This window comes from Chlorocebus sabaeus, chromosome 5 (assembly GCF_047675955.1).
Source record: "Chlorocebus sabaeus isolate Y175 chromosome 5, mChlSab1.0.hap1, whole genome shotgun sequence".
Classification (NCBI taxonomy): Eukaryota; Metazoa; Chordata; class Mammalia; order Primates; family Cercopithecidae; genus Chlorocebus; species Chlorocebus sabaeus.
Genome location: NC_132908.1, coordinates 33,184,190 through 33,197,361, shown reverse-complemented (window position 1 = coordinate 33,197,361; position 13,172 = coordinate 33,184,190).

Genomic DNA, 13,172 nt, shown 5'->3' with positions numbered 1-13,172 from the left:
TCCGAAAGCTTCTTTCCACTTTTGAACGGAAGATATTTCCTTTTTCACCATAGCCCTCTATGGGCTTCCAAATATCCCTTTGCGAATTCCACAAGAACAGCCTAAGCGAAAGGCTTCTTGAAGGCAAAGATGTAACTCTGTGAGATGAATTAAGAGAACACAGAGCAGTTTCTCAGAAAGCTTCTTTCCAGTTTTGAACGGAAGATATTTCCTTTTTCACCATATCCCTCAAAGGACTTCCAAATATCCCTTTGCCAATTCCACAAGAACAGGCTTAGCGAAAGGATTCTTGAAGGGAAAGATGTAAATCTTTGAGATGAATTAACAGAACACAGAGCAGTTTCTCAGAAAGCTTCTTTCCAGTTTTGAACGGAGGATATTTCCTTTTTCACCGTAGCCCTCTATGGGCTTCCAAATATCCCTTTGCCAATTCCACAAGAACAGCCTTAGTGAAAGGCTTGTTGAAGGGAAAGATGTAAGGCGGTGAGATGAATTCACAGAACACAGAGCAGTTTCTCAGAAAGCTTCTTTCCAGTTTTGAACGGAGGATATTTCCTTTTTCACCATAGCCCTCTATGGGCTTCCAAATATCCCTTTGCCAATTCCACAAGAACAGCCTTAGCGAAAGGCTTCTTGAAGGGAAAGATGTAACTCTGTGAGATGAATTAAGAGAACACACAGCAGTTTCTCAGAAAGCTTCTTTCCAATTTTGAACGGAAGATATTTCCTTTTTCACCACAGCCCTCTATGGGCTTCCAAATAACCCTTTTTCAATTCCACAAGAACAGCCTTAGCCAGAGGCTTCTTGAAGGGAAAGATGTAACTCTATGAGATGAATGAACAGAACACAGAGCAGTTTCTCAGAAAGCTTCTTTCCAGTTTTGAACGGAAGATATTTCCTTTTTCACCATAGGCCTCTATGGGGTGCCAAATATCCACTTGCCAATTCCACAAAAACAGCCTTAGCGAAAGGCTTCTTGAAGGAAAAGATGTAACTCTGTGAGATGAATTGACAAAACAAAGAGCAGTTTCTCAGAAAGCTTCTTTACACTTTTGAACGGAAGATATTTCCTTTTTCACCATAGCCCTCAAAGGGCTCCAAATATCCCTTTGCCAATTCCACAAGAACAGCCTTAGCGAAAGGCTTCTTGAAGGGAAAGATGTAACTCTGTGAGTTGAATTAACAGAACACAGAGCAGTTTCTCAGAAAGCTTCTTTCCAGTTTTGAATGGAAGTTATTTCCTTTTTCAAAGTAGCCCTCTTTGGGCTTCCAAATATCCCTTTGCCAATTCCACAAGAACAGCCTTAGCGAAAGGCTTCTTGAAGGGAAAGATGTAACTCTGTGAGATGAATTAAGAGAACACAGAGCACTTTCTCAGAAAGCTTCTTTCCAGTTTTGAACGGAAGATATTTCCTTTTTCACCATAGCCCTCTATGGGCTTCCAAATATCACTTTGCCAATTCCACAAGAACAGCCTTAGCGAAAGGCTTCTTGAAGAGAAAGATGTAACTCTGTGAGATGAATTAACAGAACACAGAACAGTTTCTCAGAAAGCTTCTTTCCATTTTTGAACGGAAGATATTTCCTTTTTCACCATAGCCCTCTATGGGCTTCCAAATATCCCTTTGCCAATTCCACAAGAACAGCCTTAGCGAAAGGCTTCTTGAAGGGAAAGATGTAACTCTGTGAGATGAATTAACAGAACACAGAGCAGTTTCTCCGAAAACTTCCTTCCACTTTTGAACGGAAGATATTTCCTTTTTCACCATAGCCCTCTATGGGCTTCCAAATATCCCTTTGCCAATTCCACAAGAACAGCCTTATCGAAAGACTACTTGAAGGGAAAGATGTAACTCTGTGAGATGAATTAAGAGAACACAGAGCAGTTTCTCAGAAAGATGCTTTCCAGTTTTGAACGGAAGATATTTCCTTTTTCACCATAGGCCTCTATGGGCTTCCAAATATCCCTTTGTCAATTCCACAAGAACAGCCTTAGCGAAAGGCTTCTTGAAGGGAAAGATGTAATTCGGTTAGATGAATTAACAGAACACAGAGCAGTTTCTCAGAATGCTTCTTTCCAGTTTTGAACGGAAGATATTTCCTTTTTCACCATAGCCCTCTATGGGCTTCCAAATATCCCTTTGCCAATACCACAAGAACAGCCTTAGCGAAAGGCTTCTTGAAGGGAAAGATGTAACTCTGTGAGATGAATTAACAGAACACAGAGCAGTTTCTCAGAAAGCTTCTTTCCAGTTTTGAACGGAAGATATTTCCTTTTTCACCATAGCCCTCTATGGGCTTCCAAATATCCCTTTGCCAATTCCACAAGAATAGCCTTAGCGAAAGGTTTCTTGAAGGGAAAGATGTAACTCTGTGGGATGAATTAACACAACACAGAGCAGTTTCTCAGAAAGCTTCTTTCCAGTTTTGAAGGGAAGATATTTCCGTTTTCACCTTAGCCCTCTATGGGCTTCCAAATATCCCTTTGCCAATTCCAAAAGAACAGCCTTAGCGAAAGGCTTCTTGAAGGGAAAGATGTAACTGTGTGAGATGAATTAAGAGAACACCGATCAGTTTCTCAGAAAGCTTCTTTCCAGTTTTGAACGGAAGTTATTTCCTTTTTCACCGTAGCCCTCTATGGGCTTCCAAATATCCCTTTGCCAATTCCACAAGAACAGCCTTAGCGAAAGGCTTCTTGAAGGAAAAGATGTAACTCTGTGAGATGAATTAACAGAACACAGAGCAGTTTCTCAGAAAGCTTCTTTCCACTTTTGAACGGAAGATATTTCCTTTTTCACCATAGCCCTCTATTTGCTTCCAAATATCCCTTTGCCAATTCCACAAGAACAGCCTTAGCGAAAGGCTTCTTGAAGGGAAAGATGTAACTCTGTGAGATGAATTAAGAGAACACGAAATGCTTCTTGAAGGGAAAGATGTAACTCTGTGAGATGAATTAACACAACACAGAGCAGTTTCTCAGAAAGCTTCTTTCCAGTTTTGAACGGAAGATATTTCCTTTTTCACCGTAGCCCTGTATGGGCTTCCAAATATCCCTTTGCCAATTCCACAAGAACAGCCTTAGCGAAAGGCTTCTTGAAATGAAAGATGTAACTCTTTGAGATGAATTAACAGAACACAGAGCAGTTTCTCAGAAAGCTTCTTTCCAGTTTTGAACGGAAGATATTTCCTTTTTCACCATAGCGCTCTATGGGTTTCCAAATATCCCTTTGCCAATTCCACAAGAACAGCCTTAGCGAAAGGCTTGTTGAACGGAAAGATGTAACTCGGTGAGATGAATTAACAGAACACAGAGCAGTTTTTCAGAAAGCTTCTTTCCAGTTTTGAACGGAAGATATTTCCTTTTTCACCATAGCCCTCTATGGGCTTCCAAATATCCCTTTGCCAATTCCACAAGAACAGCCTTAGCGAAAGGCTTCTTGAAGGGAAAGATGTAACTCGGTGAGATGAATTAAGAGAACACAGAGCAGTTTCTCAAAAAGCTTCTTTCCAGTTTTGAACGGAAGATATTTCCTTTTTCACCCTAGCCCTCTATGGGATTCCTAATATCCCTTTGCCAATTCCACAAGAACAGCCTTAGCGAAAGGCTTCTTGAAGGGAAAGATGTAACTCGGTGAGATGAATTAACAGAACACAGAGCAGATTCTCAGAAAGAGTCTTTCCAGTTTTGAACGGAAGATATTTCCTTTTTCACCATAGCCCTCTATGGGCTTCCAAATATCCCTTTGCCAATTCCACAAGAACAGCCTTAGCGAAAGGCTTCTTGAAGGGAAAGATGTAACTCTGTGAGATGAATTAACAGAACACAGAGCAGTTTCTCAGAAAGCTACTTTCCAGTTTTGAACGGAAGATATTTCCTTTTTCACCATAGCCCTCTATGGGCTTCCAAATATCCCTTTGCCAATTCCACAAGAACAGCCTTAGCGAAAGGCTTCTTGAAGGGAAAGATGTAACTCTGTGAGATGAATTAACAGAACACAGAGCAGTTTCTCAGAAACCTTCTTTACAGTTTTGAACGGAAGATATTTCCTTTTTCACCATAGGCCTCTATAGGGTTCCAAATATCCCTTTGCCAATTCCACAAGAACAGCCTTAGCGAAAGGCTTCTTGAAGGGAAAAATGCAACTCTGTGAGATGAATTAACAGAACACAGAGCAGTTTCTCAGAAAGATTCTTTCCACTTTTGAACGGAAGATATTTCCTTTTTCACCGTAGCCCTCTGTGGGCTTCCAAATATCACTTTGCCAATTCCACAAGAACAGCCTAAGCGAAAGGATTCTTGAAGGGAAAGATGTAACTCGGTGAGATGAATTAACAGAACACAGAGCAGTTTCTCAGAAAGCTTCTTTCCAGTTTTGAACGGAAGATATTTCCTTTTTCACCATAGGCCTCTATGGGTTGCCAAATATCCCTTTGCCAATTCCACAAAAACAGCCTTAGCGAAAGGCTTCTTGAAGGAAAAGATGTAACTCTGTGAGATGAATTAACAGAACAAAGAGCAGTTTCTCAGAAAGCTTCTTTACAATTTTGAACGGAAGATATTTCCTTTTTCACCATAGCCCTCAAAGGGCTTCCAAATATCCCTTTGCCAATTCCACAAGAACAGCCTTAGCGAAAGGCATCTTGAAGGGAAAGATGTAACTCTGTGAGTTGAATTACCAGAACACAGAGCAGTTTCTCAGAAAGCTTCTTTCCAGTTTTGAATGGAAGTTATTTCCTTTTTCAAAGTAGCCCTCTATGGGCTTCCAAATATCCCTTTGCAATTCCACAAGAACAGCCTTAGCGAAAGGCTTCTTGAAGGGAAAGAAGTAACTCTGTGAGATGAATTAACAGAACACAGAGCAGTTTCTCAGAAAGCTTCTTTCCAGTTTTGAACGGAAGATATTTCCTTTTTCACCATAGCCCTCTATGGGCTTCCAAATATCACTTTGCCAATTCCACAAGAACAGCCTCAGCGAAAGGCTTCTTGAAGAGAAAGATGTAACTCTGTGAGATGAATTAACAGAACACAGAGCAGTTTCTCAGAAAGCTTCTTTCCATTTTTGAACGGAAGATATTTCCTTTTTCACCATAGCCCTCTATGGGCTTCCAAATATCCCTTTGCCAATTCCACAAGAACAGCCTTAGCGAAAGGCTTCTTGAAGGGAAAGATGTAACTCTGTGAGATGAATTAACAGAACACACAGCACTTTCTCCGAAAGCTTCCTTCCACTTTTGAACGGAAGATATTTCCTTTTTCACCATAGCCCTCTATGGGCTTCCAAATATCCCTTTGCCAATTCCACAAGAACAGCCTTCGCGAAAGGCTTCTTGAAGGGAAAGATGTAACTCTGTGAGATGAATTAAGAGAACACAGAGCAGTTTCTCAGAAAGCTTCTTTCCAGTTTTGAACGGAAGATATTTCCTTTTTCACCATAGGCCTCTATGGGCTTCCAAATATCCCTTTGCCAATTCCACAAGAACAGCCTTAGCGAAAGGCTTCTTGAAGGGAAAGATGTAATTCGGTTAGATGAATTAACAGAACACAGAGCAGTTTCTCAGAATGCTTCTTTCCAGTTTTGAACGGAAGATATTTCCTTTTTCACCATAGCCCTCTATGGGCTTCCAAATATCCCTTTGCCAATTCCACAAGAACAGCCTTAGCGAAAGGCTTCTTGAAACGAAAGATGTAACTCTGTGAGATGTATTAACAGGACACAGAGCAGTTTCTCAGAAAGCTTCTTTCCAGTTTTGAACGGAAGATATTTCCTTTTTCACCGTAGCCCTCTATGGGCTTCCAAATATCCCTTTGCCAATTCCACAAGAACAGCCTTAGCGAAAGGCTTCTTGAAGGGAAAGATGTAACTCTGTGAGATGAATGAACAGAACACAGAGCACTTTCTCAGAAAGCTTCTTTCCAGTTTTGAACGGAAGATATTTCCTTTTTCACCATAGCCCTCTATGGGCTTCCAAATATCCCTTTGACATTTCCACAAGAACAGCCTTAGCGAAAGGCTTGTTGAAGGGAGAGATGTAACTCGGTGAGATGAATTAAGAGAACACACAGCAGTTTATCAGAAAGCTTCTTTCCAGTTTTGAACGGAAGATATTTCCTTTTTCACCATAGCCCTCTATGGGCTTCCAAATATCCCTTTGCCAATTCCACAAGAATAGCCTTAGCGAAAGGCTTTTTGAAGGGAAAGATGTGACTCTGTGAGATGAATTAACAGAACACAGAGCAGTTTCTCAGAAAGATTCTTTCCAGTTTTGAACGGAAGATATTTCCTTTTTCACCATAGCCCTCTATGGGATTCCAAATATCCCTTTGCCAATTCCACAAGAACAGCCTTAGCGAAAGGCTTGTTGAAGGGAAAGATGTAACTCTGAGAGATGAATTAACAGAACACAGAGCAGTTTCTCAGAAAGCTTCTTTCCACTTTTGAACGGCAGATGTTTCCTTTTTCACCATAGACCTCTATGGGGTTCCAAATATCCCTTTGCCAATTCCACAAAAACAGCCTTAGCGAAAGGCTTCTTGAAGGAAAAGTTGTAACTCTGTGAGATGAATTAACAGAACACAGAGCAGTTTCTCAGAAAGCTTCTTTCCACTTTTTAACGGAAGATATTTCCTTTTTCACCATAGCCCTCTATTTGCTTCCAAATATCCCTTTGCCAATTCCACAAGAACAGCCTTAGCGAAAGGCTTCTTGAAGGGAAAGATGTAACTCTGTGAGATGAATTAAGAGAACACGAAAGGCTTCTTGAAGGGAAAGGTGTAACTCTGTGTGATGAATTAACACAAAACAGAGCAGTTTCTCAGAAAGCTTCTTTCCAGTTTTGAACGGAAGATATTTCCTTTTTCACCGTAGCCCTGTATGGGCTTCCAAATATCCCTTTGCCAATTCCACAAGAACAGCCTTAGCGAAAGGCTTCTTGAAATGAAAGATGTAACTCTTTGAGATGAATTAACAGAACACAGAGCAGTTTCTCAGAAAGCTTCTTTCCAGTTTTGAACGGAAGATATTTCCTTTTTCACCATAGCCCTCTATGGGTTTCCAAATATCCCTTTGCCAATTCCACAAGAACAGCCTTAGCGAAAGGCTTGTTGAACAGAAAGATGTAACTCGGTGAGATGAATTAACAGAACACAGAGCAGTTTCTCAGAAAGCTTCTTTCCAGTTTTGAACGGAAGATATTTCCTTTTTCACCATAGCCCTCTATGGGCTTCCAAATATCCCTTTGCCAATTCCACAAGAACAGCCTTAGCGAAAGGCTTCTTGAAGGGAAAGATGTAACTCTGTGAGATGAATTAAGAGAACACAGAGCAGTTTCTCAGAAAGCTTCTTTCCAGTTTTGAACGGAAGATATTTCCTTTTTCACCGTAGCCCTCTATGGGCTTCCTAATATCACTATGCCAATTCCACAAGAACAGCCTTAGCGAAAGGCTTCTTGAAGGGAAAGATGTAACTCTGTGAGATGAATTAACAGAACACAGAGCAGTTTCTCAGAAAGCTTCTTTCCAGTTTTGAACGGAAGATATTTCCTTTTTCACCAAAGCCCTCTATGGGCTTCCAAATATCCCTTTGCCAATTCCACAAGAACAGCCTTAGCGAAAGGCTTCTTGAAGGGAAAGATGTAACTCTGTGAGATGAATTAACAGAACACAGAGCGGTTTCTCAGAAAGCTTCTTTCCTGTTTTGAACGGAAGATATTTCCTTTTTCACCATAGGCCTCTATAGGGTTCCAAATATCCCTTTGCCAATTCCACAAGAACAGCCTTAGCGAAAGGCTTCTTGAAGGGAAAAATGCAACTCTGTGAGATGAATTCACAGAACACAGAGCAGTTTGTCAGAAAGATTCTTTCCACTTTTGAACGGAAGATATTTCCTTTTTCACCATAGCCCTCTATGGGCTTCCTAATATCACTATGCCAATTCCACAAGAACAGCCTTAGCGAAAGGCTTCTTGAAGGGAAAGATGTAACTCTGTGAGATGAATTAACAGAACACAGAGCAGTTTCTCAGAAAGCTTCTTTCCAGTTTTGAACGGAAGATATTTCCTTTTTCACCACAGCCCTCTATGGGCTTCCAAATATCCCTTTGCCAATTCCACAAGAACAGCCTTAGCGAAAGGCTTCTTGAAGGGAAAGATGTAACACTGTGACATGAATTAACAGAACACAGAGCAGTTTCTCAGAAAGCTTCTTTCCAGTTTAGAACGGAAGATATTTCCTTTTTCACCATAGGCCTCTATAGGGTTCCAAATATCCCTTTGCCAATTCCACAAGAACAGCCTTAGCGAAAGGCTTCTTGAAGGGAAAAATGCAACTCTGTGAGATGAATTAACATAACACAGAGCAGTTTCTCAGAAAGATTCTTTCCACTTTTGAACGGAAGATATTTCCTTTTTCACCGTAGCCCTCTGTGGGTTTCCAAATATCACTTTGCCAATTCCACAAGAACAGCCTTAGCGAAAGGCTTCTTGAAGGGAAAGATGTAACTCTGTGAGATGAATTAACAGAACACAGAGCAGTTTCTCAGACAGATTCTTTCCAGGTTTGAACGGAAGATATTTCCTTTTTCACCATAGCCCTCTATGGGCTTCCAAATATCACTTTCCCAATTCCTTAAGAACAGCCTTAGCGAAAGGCTTGTTGAAGGGAAAGATATAACTCTGTGAGATGAATTAACAGAACACAGAGCAGTTTCTCCGAAAGCTTCTTTCCACTTTTGAACGGAAGATATTTCCTTTTTCACCATAGCCCTTTATGGGCTTCCAAATATCCCTTTGCGAATTCCACAAGAACAGCCTAAGCGAAAGGCTTCTTGAAGGGAAAGATGTAACTCTGTGAGATGAATTAAGAGAACACAGAGCAGTTTCTCAGAAAGCTTCTTTCCAGTTTTGAACGGAAGATAATCCTTTTTCAAGATATCCCTCAAAGGACTTCCAAATATCCCTTTGCCAATTCCACAAGAACAGGCTTAGCGAAAGGATTCTTGAAGGGAAAGATGTAACTCTTTGAGATGAATTAACAGAACACAGAGCAGTTTCTCAGAAAGCTTCTTTCCAGTTTTGAACGGAGGATATTTCCTTTTTCACCATAGCCCTCTATGGGCTTCCAAATATCCCTTTGCCAATTCCACAAGAACAGCCTTAGCGAAAGGCTTCTTGAAGGGAAAGATGTAACTCTGTGAGATGAATTAAGAGAACACACAGCAGTTTCTCAGAAAGCTTCTTTCCAGTTTTGAACGGAAGATATTTCCTTTTTCACCACAGCCCTCTATGGGCTTCCAAATAACCCTTTTTCAATTCCACAAGAACAGCCTTAGCGAAAGGCTTCTTGAAGGGAAAGATGTAACTCTGTGGGATGAATTAACACAACACAGAGCAGTTTCTCAGAAAGCTTCTTTCCAGTTTTGAAGGGAAGATATTTCCTTTTTCACCGTAGCCCTCTATGGGCTTCCAAATATCCCTTTGCCAATTCCACAAGAACAGCCTTAGCGAAAGGCTTCTTGAAGGGAAAGATGTAACTCTGTGAGATGAATTAAGAGAACACCGATCAGTTTCTCAGAAAGCTTCTTTCCAGTTTTGAACGGAAGATATTTCCTTTTTCACCATAGCCCTCTAAGGGCTTCCAAATATCCCTTTGCCAATTCCACAAGAACAGCCTTAGCGAAAGGCTTCTTGAAGGGAAAGATGTAACTCTGTGAGATGAATTAACAGAACACAGAGCAGTTTCTCAGAAAGCTTCTTTCCAGTTTTGAACGGAAGTTATTTCCTTTTTCACCGTAGCCCTCTATGGGCTTCCAAATATCCCTTTGCCAATTCCACAAGAACAGCCTTAGCGAAAGGCTTGTTGAAGGGAAAGATGTAACTCGGTGAGATGAATTAACAGAACACAGAGCAGTTTCTCAGAAAGCTTCTTTCCACTTTTGAACGGAAGATATTTCCTTTTTCACCTTAGGCCTCTATGGCGTTCCAAATAACCCTTTGCCAATTCCACAAGAAAAGCCTTAGCGAAAGGCTTCTTGAAGGAAAAGATGTAACTCCGTGAGAGGAATTAACAGAACACAGAGCAGTTTCTCAGAAAGCTTCTTTCCACTTTTGAACAGAAGGTATTTCCTTTTTCACCGTAGCCCTCTATTTGCTTCCAAATATCCCTTTGCCAATTCCACAAGAACAGCCTTAGCGAAAGGCTTCGTGAAAGGAAAGATGTAACTCGGTGAGATGAATTAACAGAACACATAGCAGTTTCTCTGAAAGCTTCCTTCCAGTTTTGAACGGAAGATATTTCCTTTTTCACCATAGCCCTCTAAGTGCTTCCAAATATCCCTTTGCCAATTCCACAAGAACAGCCTTAGTGAAAGGATTCTTGAAGGGAAAATGTAACTCTGTGAGATGAATTCACAGAACACAGAGTAGTTTCTCAGAAAGCTTCTTTCAAGTTTTGAACGGAAGATATTTCCTTTTTCACCGTAGCCCTCTATGGGCTTCCAAATATCCCTTTGCCAATACCACAAGAACAGCCTTAGCGAAAGGCTTCTTGAAGGGAAAGATGTAACTCTGTGAGATGAATGAACAGAACACAGAGCAGTTTCTCAGAAAGCTTCTTTCCAGTTTTGAACCGAAGATATTTCCTTTTTCACCATAGCTCTCTATGGGTTTCCAAATATCACTTTGGCAATTCCACAAGAACAGCTTTAGCGAAAGGCTTCTTCAAGGGAAAGATGTAACTCTGTGAGATGAATTAACAGTACACAAAGCAGTTTCTCAGAAAGCTTCTTTCCAGTTTTGAAAGGAAGATATTTCCTTTTTCACCATAGCCCTCTATGGGCTTCCAAATATCCCTTTGCCAATTCCACAAGAACAGCCTTAGCGAAAGGCTTCTTGAAGGGAAAGATGTAACTCTGTGAGATGAATTAAGAGAACACAGAGCAGTTTCTCAAAAAGCTTCTTTCCAGTTTTGAACGGAAGATATTTCCTTTTTCACCATAGCCCTCTATGGGCTTCCTAATATCACTATGCCAATTCCACAAGAACAGCCTTAGCGAAAGGCTTCTTGAAGGGAAAGATGTAACTCTGTGAGATGAATTAACAGTACACAAAGCAGTTTCTCAGAAAGCTTCTTTCCAGTTTTGAAAGGAAGATATTTCCTTTTTCACCATAGCCCTCTATGGGGTTCCAAATATCCCTTTTCCAATTCCACAAGACAGCCTTAGCGAAAGGCTTCTTGAAGGAAAAGATGTAACTGTGTGAGATGAATTCACAGAACACAGAGCAGTTTCTCAGAAAGCTTCTTTCCACTTTTGAACGGAAGATATTTCCTTTTTCACCATAGTCCTCTATTTGCTTCCATATATCCCTTTGCCAATTCCACAAGAAAAGCCTTAGCGAAAGGCTTCTTGAATGGAAAGATGTAACTCTGTGAGATGAATTAACAGAACACAGAGCAGTTTCTCAGAAAGCTTCTTTCCAGTTTTGAACGGAAGATATTTCCTTTTTCACCATAGCCCTCTAATGGCTTCCAAATATCACTTTGCCAATTCCTTAAGAACAGCCTTAGCGAAAGGCTTTTTGAAGGGAAAGATGTAACTCTGTGAGATGAATTAACAGAACACAGAGCAGTTTCTCTGAAAGCTTCTTTCCACTTTTGAACGGAAGATATTTCCTTTTTTACCATAGCCCTTTATAGGCTTCCAGATATCCCTTTGCCAATTCCACAAAAACAGCCTTAGCGAAAGGCTTCTTGAAGGGAAAGATGTAACTCTGTGTGATGAATTAACAGAACACAGAGCAGTTTCTCAGAAAGCTTTTTTCCAGTTTTGAACGGAAGTTATTTCCTTTTTCACCGTAGCCCTCTATGGGCTTCCAAATATCCCTTTGCCAATTCCACAAGAAGAGCCTCAGCGAAAGGCTTGTTGAAGGGAAAGATGTAACTCGGTGAGATGAATTAACAGAGCACAGAGCAGTTTCTCAGAAAGCTTCTTTCCAGTTTTGAACGGAGGATATTTCCTTTTTCACCATAGCCCTCTATGGGCTTCCAAATATCCCTTTGCCAATTCCACAAGAACAGCCTTAGCGAAAGGCTTCTTGAAGGGAAAGATGTAACTCTGTGAGATGAATTAAGAGAACACAGAGCAGTTTCTCAGAGAGCTTCTTTCCAGTTTTGAACGGAAGATATTTCCTTTTTCACCATAGCCCTCTCTGAGATTCCAAATATCCCTTTGCCAATTCCAAAAGAACAGCCTTAGTGAAAGGGTTCTTGAAGGGAAAGATGTAACTCGGTGAGATGAATTAACAGGACACAGAGCAGTTTCTCAGAAAGCTTCTTTCCAGTTTTGAACGGAAGATATTTCCTTTTTCACCGTAGCCTTCTATGGGCTTCCAAATATACATTTGCCAATTCCACAAGAACAGCCTTAGCGAAAGGCTTCTTGAAAGGAAAGATGTAACTCTGTGAGATGAATTAACAGAACACAGAGCAGTTTCTCAGAAAGCTTCTTTCCAGGTTTGAACGGAAGATATTTCCTTTTTCACCATAGCCCTCTATGGGCTTCCAAATATCACTTTGCCAAATACTTAAGAACAGCCTTAGCGAAAGGCTTCTTGAAGGGAATGATGTAACTCTGTGAGATGAATTAAGAGAACACAGAGCACTTTCTCAGAAAGCTTCTTTCCACTTTTGAACGGAAGATATTTCCTTTTTCACCATAGCCCTCTATGGGCTTCCAAATATCCCTTTGCCAATTCCACAAGAACAGCCTTAGCGAAAGGCTTCTTGAAGGGAAAGATGTAACTCTGTGAGATGAATTAACAGAACACAGAGCAGTTTCTCAGAAAGCTTCTTTCCATTTTTGACGGGAGATATTTCCTTTTTCACCGTAGCCTTCTATGGGCTTCCAAATATCCCTTTGCCAATTCCACAAGAACAGCCTTAGCGAAAGGCTTCTTGAAGGGAAAGATGTAACTCGGTGAGATGAATTAACAGAACACAGAGCAGTTTCTCAGAAAGCTTCTTTCCAGTTTTTAACGGAGGATATTTCCTTTTTCACCATAGCCCTCTATGGGCTTCCAAATATCCCTTTGCCAATTCCACAAGAACAGCCTTAGCGAAAGGCTTCTTGAAGGGAAAGATGTAACTCTGTGAGATGAATTAAGAGAACACAGAGCAGTT